Here is a 12683-nt window from a genome sequence, read left to right on the forward strand (position 1 = left end):
TGATCCTCAGCACTGTGCCCATTCAGGTGTTCTACAAACATATTACAGTTATCATGATCCTGTTTTCTGTATTCTTCATTAATTTAAATACATCAGCTAATTTTACATTCCTCCAATCCATTATATCAGCTTCAGAATTAGGTTAGACACAATGTATGAAATATCGATGTGCATGGTGTGTCAAGAAGTATGATAACATTCATTAATTTGGCAGATGCATTTGTCCAAAGCGACTTATAGCAATAGAATAACATTTAAGCTATTAACATTGAAGCATTTAAACATTTAAGATACAGAGCTATAACTACAACAATATAATAACATTTAAGTTATTAACATTCAAGAATTGTAACATTTAAACTTTTAAACAGCAGTTATAACTACAGCATTAAAACAAAATTTAAACTACAATGAAGAGAAGACTACGGTGTGTGAGGTTGTCAAAAGCACAAGGAGAGGAGGTATTCATGGAAGAGTTGTGCCTTTATAGTGGAGCTGACAAATACAGATCAACATTAAACAAGTTACACAAAGTATATTATGCAGAGTTAACTAAAATATTGTTAATCTTTTATTGTTAAAAGATTGTTCTTTGACCAAAACATACTGGCACGATTTTAATTGATAGTCAAGCTCAATAAAGCCTTTTTACTTGCAAATATCTTCTTGAGTGTCTCAGACTCACTACTAAAGATTTATTGTTAGACATTACAGGGTTCCTTTGTGCAAATATAACAGGTATAAACACTCATTTCTCCCTTTCGGTGAATGTATGTCAATGAATGTATGAATGAATGTATGTTTATGACTGACAATGTATGTATGGTTATGAATACAGGAATTAATACATATCTATGATTGAATATATGAATATATATGAATGGATAAATGAAGGTATTTGTAAGACTGAATGCATGGATGTTTATGAAAATTTGTAACAAGTTTGTATGGTAGAATAGAAGAAAGCATGAAGGATGGCAATTTACACAGCACATTTTGAGTAGCCCAAATGTTTACTGAACATTTTCCCTTTATAACGTTTTTTTTTTTTTTTCTTTTGTGTGCTGGTTGTGTATCTGTTTAGCATTTATTGCAGCAATTTTCCTGACCAGGTCAAATTTCTCCCTGGGAAAACTAATAAAGTAACTTTTGCTTTTCGGCATTATTAAGGGCAATTCTTGTTTTTTTAGAATCGACATAGCATTTAATTGCAACGAAACTTGCCAACTAGATGACAGTCCAGAGGTGCAATACAACATAATAGGTAAATATGCAGTATGCTAATAGAACACTGTATGAACAACCAATTTAATGTAATCATGTTGATAATGTAGTGGGACAAGCATAAAAGTTAAAAAAATAAAAGTTCAAACGGACAATAACCAAGCTAAGGTAATTGTAGGCTTGGCCCATGACAATGTACACATACCGTAACAATCAACAAACAAACAAGCCATCCAGGCTATAAAATGGCCACACAAACTCCCCGCGAGGAGCCTTTTTGCCACACTAGGCCAGGATGTGCTACATCATAGTCACTCAATCTCCCCACTGGGAGAGTAGTTGCGGCACTCAGCACACACTACCACTGTAGTACCTTTAAAATGAGCAGGTCAAGATCTCACAGCATGACAGCAGCTGAGGACAAGACCCAACATAAAACATACACACTACACACAGCCATCCATGGCTCTCACACAACCAATGCTGGCGGGCTCAAAAGGCACTGAACTAACGCCATCTTTTAAGGGCTGTCCAATCAACCCCAACTAGCTGACACGCTGACAATTTGAAATAGAAGTTTGTCTACAAATCATAACCTTTAAAATTATATATTGCATTAATCAATTAAACAAACAATCCATATATTTTTTACTGATCTCATTTGATACCTTATGAAGGAAAATGACATTGGATGTTAAAACTAGATTTCTCTCTCTCTCTAACTCCCTCATTGTGGTGCATGAACTATATAAATTGAATCTCTTACTTTACATCTGAATTCAATTTCACATCTTTGCATTTTTGCATTTTCATGCACTGTATTTCCTTCAGGAAATGCTTTTCTAGTTACAGTGCATGAAAATGCACTGTACTGTTCTTCCTAGGCTTCTTATTACAGTGCATGAAAATGCACTGTACTGTTCTTCCTAGGCTTCTTCTTATTACAGTGCATGAAAATGCACTGTACTGTTCTTCCTAGGCTTCTTCTTCTTATTACAGTGCATGAAAATGCACTGTACTGTTATTCCAAGGCTTTTTCTTCTTCTTCTTCTTCTTCTTCTTCTTCTTCTAACGCAGTTAATGCAGCTTAAACCGTTTAACGTAGAAACTTCATTCAAACTATGTTACGTAGGTCTTACTTAGGACATGTGGGCTTTGTATTTTTCAACTTTGTAACTTTTATACTTTTTAAACTATTAATTAAAAACTAGTCAAAATTTCCCCATAGACTTAACATGGGCTGATGACATCACAATAGAGCCGTTAAGCAATTAGAATCCTATGGCAGGTGTTCGGGCCACCTGCATCAACTGCCAGTCTCAGGCTTTAAGCATACAAACTGGCCCTATTAAGACTACACACCCTATTCAACTGCTTCCTCTGCCAAAAACTTTTTCAAAATAAAAGTCCTCACTACAATATTTCACTGTTAACCCTTTAGGCGCCAGGTTTAAAAAAAAACATCATTCGATTTTTACATCAAAATTTCAAAAGGCCATGGCTTGAAAGTGGTCAGAGATAAAGTCCTACTGTAAATGTGAAAATCATTGAGTATGAACAAAAGTTTATGAAGGGGGTACATTTACACATCTAATTTGCATATTATGACGTCACTGAATGACAACCACCTCGAATTATGCACATTTCAGTAAATACTGGATGTTGAACATATATTTGAGCAGTTTTGCTTACTTTTTTGTCATTTCACCCACATAACACCTGAACAGGAAAGCAGTCACATGTAAACCAACAATAGTAAACTATTACTATTACCACAAACCTTATTCTACTATACAATAAAGTAGCCTGGTCAAATCAGTTCCTATCGCGGGTGACTTTGTAGTTCTTCAGAGCCCTATTTTTACTACCCCTGCTGTCTTTACTACGCCCATTACGGACACCATCATCACCTTTACCACTGGCACCTTCAGCTACGTTGGGCAGAGGGTCGACATAAGCGTGGTATGCTTAGTGAACACTGTCGGAAAGACGCAAATGACGCACCTCCATTCACAGACGCAGCGTGACTAGACGATCGCTCATATTCTCCAAAAGGCAGATATTCTCCTTCAGAATCAGACTAGGTAAATAACAGACCCAAGACTTCATCACATGTTAACTTTTTCTTCAACATTTGGTGTATTTCTGCTTCAATTTGTGCAAAACTATGGCCTGCATTGCTTCCGTGTTATGGAGGAAATGCACGTCTTCTTATGTGTTTCTCGTGTGTAATCGCGTGTAATACCACGTCCATTACGGACACTATCATCACTATTACCACTAGCACCTACAGCTATGTTGGGCAGAGGGTCGAAATAAGCATTGTATGCTTAGTGAACACTGTCGGAAAGACGCAAATGACGCACCTCCACTCACAGACGCTCCGTGACTATCACTGCCAATAGACGATCGATCATATCCTCCAAAATTCAGATTTTATCCTTTAGAATAAGAATAGATGAATAAAAGACCCGAGACTTCATCACACGTGAATTTTTTTTTCAACATTTGGTGTATTTCTGCTTCAATTTGTGCAAAACTATGGCCCGCATCGCTTCCGCGTTATGGAGGAAATGCACGTCTTCTTCGCGTGTTTCTCGCGTGTTTTTCACATGCTTCCTGAAAACTTTGAAAAAAAAGGTTGAGCTTGAATCGAAGCTCTGGGTGTCTGCCAACTAGTGGACAAGAGTACAAATGAGATTTTACACTGTACTCGCGTCTATCGTCTGTTTTAATCAGTGACGTTGTTTGTCGCAATTTTGCGACTTTGGCGGGTAAAGGGTTAAACAATTTAACCTTTTAAACTACTGAACTTTTCAACTGTTCAGCCATTGTAACTGTTTGTCTGCTTGTAATCAACTATGACTCCTACCCACTGTAGCTAGTTAGCTAAGTAACATGGTTAGCATAGTTAGCATGCTAGCATGTTAGCATGCTAGTTAGCATTTTTAACAAAACTGCTAAAAATGATTAGCTAAGTTAGCTAAGTCACATGGTTAGCATAGTTAGCATGCTAGCATGTTAGCATGCTAGTTAGCATTTTTAGCAAAACTGCTAAAAATGATTAGCTAAGTTAGCTAAGTCACATGGTTAGCATAGTTAGCATGCTAGCATGTTAGCATGCTAGTTAGCATTTTTAGCAAAACTGCTTAAAATGATGAGCTAAGTCAGCTAAGTAACATGGTTAACATTGTTAGCATGTTAGTTAGCATAGTTAGCATAACTGCTAAAAATGATTAACTAAGTTAGCTAAATCACATGGTTAGCATACTTAGCATTTTAACATTGTTAGCATGCTAGTTAGCATAGTAACTTGGTTAACATTATCATCTTTGTTAATATAGTTAGCATAACTACTAGCAAACATTAGAGCCATTCCAAGTGTCAGTTATCGTCAACTATCTACCTAAATAATTTAACCATTTAAACTATCCACTTATTTAACTGTTCAGTCATTCCAACTATATTAAACCTCATCTACCTAGCAACCAATATAGTTTGTTTTTACTCTGTATGATATTTTACATCATATTTTTGCATTTTCATGCACTATATTTCCTTTAGGAAATGCTTTTCTAGTTCTTCTTCTTCTTCTAACGCATTTAATGCAGCTTCAACCGTTTAACGTAGAAACTTCATTCAAACTATGTTACGTAGGTCTTACTTAGGACATGGGTGCTATGTATTTTTCAACTTTGTAACTTTTATACTTTTTAAACTATTAATTAAAAACTAATCAAAATTTCCCCATTGACTTAACATTATGATTATGACATCACAATACGGCCGTTAAGCAATTAGAATCCTATGGCAGGTGTTCGGGCCACCTGGACCAACTGCCAGTCTCAGGCTTTAAGCATACAAACTGGCCCTATTAAGACTACACATCCTGTTCAACTGCTTCCTCTGCCAAAAACTGTTTCAAAATAAAAGTCCTCACTACAATATTTCACTGTTAAACAATTCAACCCTTTAAACTACTGAACTTTTTAACTGTTCAGCCATTGTAACTGTTACTTGTCATCAACTATGACTCCTACCCACTGTAGCTAGTTAGCTAAGTTAGCTAAGTAACATGGTTAGCATGCTAGCATGCTAGCATGTTAGCATGCTAGTTAGCATTTTTAGCAAAACTGCTTAAAATGATTAGCTAAGTTAGCTAAGTCACATGGTTAGCATAGTTAGCATGCTAGCATGTTAGCATGCTAGTTAGCATTTTTAACAAAACTGCTTAAAATGATTAGCTAAGTTAGCTAAGTCACATGGTTAGCATAGTTAGCATGCTAGCATGCTAGTTAGCATTTTTAGCAAAACTGCTAAAAACGATTAGCTAAGTCAGCTAAGTAACGTGGTTAGCATAGTTAGCATGCTAGCATGCTAGTTAGCATTTTTAGCAAAACCGCTAAAAACGATTAGCTAAGTCAGCTAAGTAACGTGGTTAGCATAGTTAGCATGCTAGCGCTAGCATGTTAGCATGCTAGTTAGCATTTTTAGCAAAACTACTAAAAACGATTAGCTAAGTAACATGGTTAGCATAGTTAGCATGCTAGCATGTTAGCATGCTAGTTAGCATAGTAACTTTGTTAACATTATTATCTTTGTTAACATAGTTAGCATAACTGCTAGCAAACATTAGAGCCATTCCAACTGTCAGTTATCGTCAACTATCTACCTAAATAATTTAACCATTTAAACTATCCACCTATTTAACTGTTCAGTCATTCCAACTATATTAAACCTCATCTACTTAGCAACCAATATAGTTTGTTTTTACTCTGTATGATATTTTACATCATATTTTTGCATTTTCATGCACTGTATTTCCTTCAGGAAATGCTTTTCTATAGTTACAGTGCATGAAAATGCACTGTACTGTTATTCCAAGGCTTTTTCTTCTTCTTCTTCTTCTTCTTCTTCTTCTTCTAACGCAGTTAATGCAGCTTAAACCGTTTAACGTAGAAACTTCATTCAAACTATGTTGCGTAGGTCTTACTTAGGACATGTGGGCTTTGTATTTTTCAACTTTGTAACTTTTATACTTTTTAAACTATTAATTAAAAACTAGTCAAAATTTCCCCATAGACTTAACATGGGCTGATGACATCACAATAGAGCCGTTAAGCAATTAGAATCCTATGGCAGGTGTTCGGGCCACCTGGACCAACTGCCAGTCTCAGGCTTTAAGCATACAAACTGGCCCTATTAAGACTACACATCCTGTTCAACTGCTTCCTCTGCCAAAAACTGTTTCAAAATAAAAGTCCTCACTACAACATTTCACTGTTAAACAATTTAACCCTTTAAACTACTGAACTTTTTAACTGTTCAGCCATTGTAACTGTTACTTGTCATCAACTATGACTCCTACCCACTGTAGCTAGTTAGCTAAGTAACATGGTTAGCATAGTTAGCATGCTAGCATGTTATCATGCTAGTTAGCATTTTTACTGCTAAAAATGATTAGCTAAGTTAACTAAGTCACATGGTTAGCATAGTTAGCATGTTAGTTAGCATTTTTAGCAAAAGTGCTAAAAATTATTAGCTAAGTTAGCAAAGTCACATGGTTAGCATAGTTAGCATGTTAGTTAGCATTTTTAGAAAAACTGCTAAAATTGATTTGCTAAGTTAGCTAAGTAACATGGTTAGCATGTTAGCATGTGAGTTAGCATAGTTAGCATAACTGCTAAAAATGATTAACTAAGTTAGCTAAGTAACATGGTTAGCATGTTAGCATGCTAATTAACATTTTGAGCAAAACTGCCAAAAATGATTAGCTAAGTTAGCTAAGTAACATGGTTAGCATGTTAGCATGCTAGTTAGCATTTTAAGCAAAACTGCTTAAAATGATTAGCTAAGTTAGCTAAGTCACATGGTTAGCATAGTTAGCATGCTAGCATTTTAGCATGCTAGTTAGCATTTTTAGCAAAACTGCTAAAAATTATTAGCTAAGTAACATGGTTAGCATAGTTAGCATGCTAACATGTTAGCATTTTTAGCAAAACTGCTTAAAATGATTAGCTAAGTCACATGGTTAGCATACTTAGCATTTTAACATTGTTGGCATGCTAGTTAGCATAGTAACTTGGTTAACATTATTATTTTTGTTAATATAGTTAGCATAACTGCTAGCAAACATTAGAGCCATTCCAAGTGTCAGTTATCGTCAACTATCTACCTAAATAATTTAACCATTTAAACTATCCACTTATTTAACTGTTCAGTCATTCCAACTATATTAAACCTCATCTACCTAGCAACCAATATAGTTTGTTTTTACTCTGTATGATATTTTACATCATATTTTTGCATCTTCATGCACTGTATTTCCTTCAGGAAATGCTTTTCTAGTTCTTATTCTTCTTCTAACGCACTTAATGCAGCTTCAACCGTTTAACGTAGAAACTTCATTCAAACTATGTTACGTAGGTCTTACTTAGGACATGGGTGCTATGTATTTTTCAGCTTTGTAACTTTTATACTTTTTAAACTATTAATTAAAAACTAATCAAAATTTCCCCATTGACTTAACATTATGATTATGACATCACAATACGGCCGTTAAGCAATTAGAATCCTATGGCAGGTGTTCGGGCCACCTGGATCAACTGCCAGTCTCAGGCTTTAAGCATACAAACTGGCCCTATTAAGACTACACATCCTGTTCAACTGCTTCCTCTGCCAAAAACTGTTTCAAAATAAAAGTCCTCACTACAATATTTCACTGTTAAACAATTTAACCCTTTAAACTACTGAACTTTTTAACTGTTCAGCCATTGTAGCTGTTACTTGTCATCAACTATGACTCCTACCCAATGTAGCTAGTTAGCATGGTTAGCATTGCTAACATTGTTAGCATTTTTAACAAAACTGCTAAAAATGATTAGCTAAGTCACATGGTTAGCATGTTAGCATGCTAGTTAGCATTTTTAGCAAAACTGCTAAAAATGATTAGCTAAGTTAGCTAAGTCATATGGTTAGCATAGTTAGCATAACTGCTAAAAATGATTAGCTAGGTTAGCTAAGTCACATGGTTAGCATGCTAGTTAGCATAACTACTAAAAATGATTAGCTAGGTTAGCTAAGTCACATGGTTAGCATAGTTAACATTTTAACATTGTTAACATGCTAGTTAGCATAGTAACTTGGTTAGCATTATTATCTTTGTAAACATATTTGCAAACATTAGAGCCATTCCAACTGTCAGTTATTGTCCACTATCTACCTAAATAATTTAACCATTTAAAGCAGGGGTCTCAAACTCAAATGAGCTGGGGGCCAATTCTGCCAACGTCATCTGATTGGAGGGCCGGCTATTTCTGAAAATGCAATGTTCTTTTTTTCAAATACCACACAAAACTGCAAACAGAAAGTGCAAGTGTTTTTATCTAGTTTTAGACACCTGTGCTAGCAACCTTAGCTTAAATAAAATTATGATAAAATAAATATTAATACAAATGATAAAATAAATGAAAAACATAAAAACAGGTATGTGTGTGTGTTTCACACCAAATAAAAATATTTCCTCTCATAACTTTTTTAAACCTGGCAAACTAGGCATCAGGGTTAAGAAAGCCATTGGCAACACCATTGGATTTTTATATCAAAATTTCAAAAGGCCATGGCTTGAAAGTGGTCAGGGATAAAGTCTGTAAATGTAAAAATCTTAGTAAAACAAAAGTTTATGAAGGGGGTAAATTTACCCATCTAATTTGTCACTGGATGGCAAGCACCTCAAATTATGCACCTTTTAGTAAATACTGGATGAACATATTTAAGCAGGTTTACTTTCCTTTTTTCATATTACCCACATAACAAATTAACAGGAAAACACCTAAGATGTTGTGGTTTAGTAATAGATTACTACAATATAGGCCTACAATAAAGTATTCTGGTCAAACAGTTCCTATCGCGGGTAATCTGCAGTACCCAGAAGTTTGCATCATATTGCGGGTGACTTTATAGTTCTTTAGAGCCCTATTTCTACTAGCCCTGCTGTCTGTACCACATCCATTACGGACACTATCATCACGATTACCACTGCAACCTCAACCGCTATGTTGGGCAGAGGGTCGAAACAAGCATGGTATGCTTAGTGGACACCGTTGTATACACGCACCTCCATTCACAGACGCACCGTGACTATCACTGTCATAGACGATCGATCATAATCTCCAAAAGGATATTCTCCTTCAGAATTAGAATAGGTGAATAACATAGCTTACCTAAGACTTCATCACACGTGAACGTTTTTCAACATTTGGTGTAGGCCTATTTCTGCTTAATTTCTGCTTCAATTTCTGCAACACTATGGCCTGCATCGCTTCCGCGTCATTACATATGCACGTCTTTGTGTTTCTCGCGTGTAATACAAGTATTTCCTGAAAACTTTGCGCAGCGATTTTGGGTTTGAATCAAGCTCTGGATGTCTTGCACATAGTGGAGCAGAGTAGGCCTACAAATGAGATTTGTCACCGTACCTGGATCTATCGTCTATTTTAATCAGTATCGTTGTTTGTCGCAATTAATAGCCTTAAGGGCCGGATTACATTATTATTTTGTCATACGTCGCGGGCCTGAATTAGGCAGGACGCGGGCCGAATTTGGCCCGCGGGCCGGGTGTTTGAGACCACTGATTTAAAGTATCCACCTATTTAACTGTTCAGTCATTCCAACTATATTAAACCTCATCTACTTAGCAACCAATATAGTTTGTTTTTACTCTGTATGATATTTTACATCATATTTTTGCATTTTCATGCACTATATTTCCTTCAGGAAATGCTTAGTTTACACTATTATTTTGCATTAGTGTCTATTGAATATGTTTTTAAAGAAATGCTGCCAATTTAATGTTTAACTTGATGTTATACTTTATAAGTGTTGATAAATGGTGCATTGCCACTTTAAGAGAGTCTAAACGGTTCTCATAACGTCCTTTTTTCCAGTTATTGCTTACAATGGATAAGGTTGATAGGCACTCTAGCTTTGTTTGTTTGCACCATTGACAACACAATATTAAGTTATTACAAGGAGCCTTCATTGTTAGGATATGGAAACATGTAATGAGTTGCTGCTAGCATGACATTTCTGTTTGCAGTTGGCCATTAAAAGTACAGTATGAGCATGGTAGCCACCTAGCTATCTGAATGGAATATATGGCTATGTATAAGGCTATGTTTCAATCGCCATTTTGCTTAACAAACGCTAGTTAGTCTGTTAACATTCATATTTGCAAGCCTCCAAATACAGACGTCATCACTTTAAATCCTACCTGTTGCCTTTCACCGTCCACTTATTTAACTGCTGTTGCATCCCTTGACATGCCATCTCCTTTTCCCTCTTTCTTTTTCTATTTTTAGTCGTCAACAGCTTTTTTTTGCTGTATCCATCTTTTTCCATAGACGGCAACTCACTACTCGTAGGCCTATCTGCTCGTCCAGTGCTCACGGCGCCCCCACTCCCTCTTCTATGTCAAAATTCTATGATGGAATCTTATGAGATAGGGCGCCTACTCTAGCCTGTTAGTCCTCTAAAATGTTATAGAACATTGAGAAAATGTTGAAATGATTTAGAAACGGACAGCAGTAGCTACATATAGAAAATACCAAATATATTATTTTTTTTTTTTTTTACCATCGCTTTGGCGCCCCCATGGAGCTGCGCCCCTATGCGCCGCATATAGCGCATACCCACTTTTTGCGCCACTGAGGATAAACAACAGTCCGTGTGCGGCGGGAAATTCAGAGAGGGGACCTTTAAACGAGCACTTGCCTTTTTGCTTGGAAGAATGGAGAGCGTTGGATCTCCGTTGCATCAACAGATGAGTGGTTACTGGACATCTGCTGTCGGGAAATCAGAGCCGCGGTAGCCAGCCGTAGCCTACCAGGGTTCACTCGGAGACACATAGGCACTACCGGAGCAATGGTAAGATTTAAAGGGGAACTTGGCAACTATTTCAACGTAATAAATCCGTTTAGAAATCATTTGGATGGTTAAATGACCTGTTCCGGTGAAAATGGTGACTTTCCCCGCTGCGCCTAGCGTCCCCAGGCGGAAAACCAACCTTGCAACATTGAGACTACCGTCCCGGAAAGAGAAGTGAGAAACAAGAAACTCGTTTTAAATCGTGTTTCTTACCTTCCCAGGTAAAAATTAACTGTAAAACTTTAACTGTCATAGTTCACAGTGAAAACATCAACTTGTGAATGTTTCACGGTTCAGCATTCATCATATGATATGTGAAACTTCATATTAAAACCGTAAAATACTTCATGGTTGAACTATTAAAGTTCACTTTAAAACAATCATCCATGTTTACAATTCTACTATGAAAGTTCATTGCAGTTTGTGGTAATTTGGTCGAAATTACTTTGAAATTAACTGTCAAAGTTCATGGTGAAAACATCAACTTGTGAATGTTTCACAGTTCAGCATTCACAGTTGTACTATGAAAATGTATAAATATGATCTGTGAAATTTCATATTAAAACTATAAAATACTTCATGGTTGAACTATTAAAGTTCACTTTAAAACAATCATCCATGTTTACAATTCTACTATGAAAGTTCATTGCAGTTCGTGGTAATTTGGTCGAAATTACTTTGAAATTAACTGTCATAGTTCACAGTGAAAACATCAACTTGTGAATGTTTCACAGTTCAGAATTCACAGTTCTACTATGAAAATGTATGAATATGATCTGTGAAATTTCATATTAAAACTGTAATATAATTCATGGTTGAACTATTAAAGTTCTCTTTAAAACAATCATCCATGTTTACAATCCTACTATGAAAGTTCATTGCAGTTTGTGGTAATTTGGTCGAAATTACTTTGAAATTAACTGTCAACGTTCATGGTGAAAACATCAACTTGTGAATGTTTCCCGGTTCAGCATTCACAGTTCTACTACAAAAATATATAGCACTTGAAAAAATTCCTGTATTTTTAGCGGGAAAACAAATAAGCCAACTGTGTTTCCAGAAAGTCGGTAAAAAAAGCACAACTGTATCTTTACATACATAATCTTTACAAAACAACTTGTAAATTTAACATCTTGAACCTGCATATACAACTTTGGATTTCTGCTAAATTAGCATGACCATTACGCTATATAACATTTTTTTCCAGTAAAATTTATACCAAGTTGCCACTTCTTGTACATCAAATCCCATTCAATTTTACTGAAAAATGTTAAACAAGCAATATTATTTCACTGTAAAAGCCTTAATTATAGGAGTGTTATTTAATTTAATTTGTTTGTAGATACTCCTCAACAATTATTTACGATGTAATGTATTTTGATGCATTAATAACTATTTATGCAAAAGCAATATCTGAATATTGCAATGGTATAAAGACTTAAGTATAGAATAGATCTGAAATACCAGCCTTCTATACAAGTATGTTTCATCATCTGTTCATACACAGATCTAGAGTTGTCTCACAAAGTTTTTTT

Source organism: Alosa sapidissima, chromosome 17, assembly GCF_018492685.1.
Source record: "Alosa sapidissima isolate fAloSap1 chromosome 17, fAloSap1.pri, whole genome shotgun sequence".
Lineage (NCBI taxonomy): Eukaryota > Metazoa > Chordata > Actinopteri > Clupeiformes > Clupeidae > Alosa > Alosa sapidissima.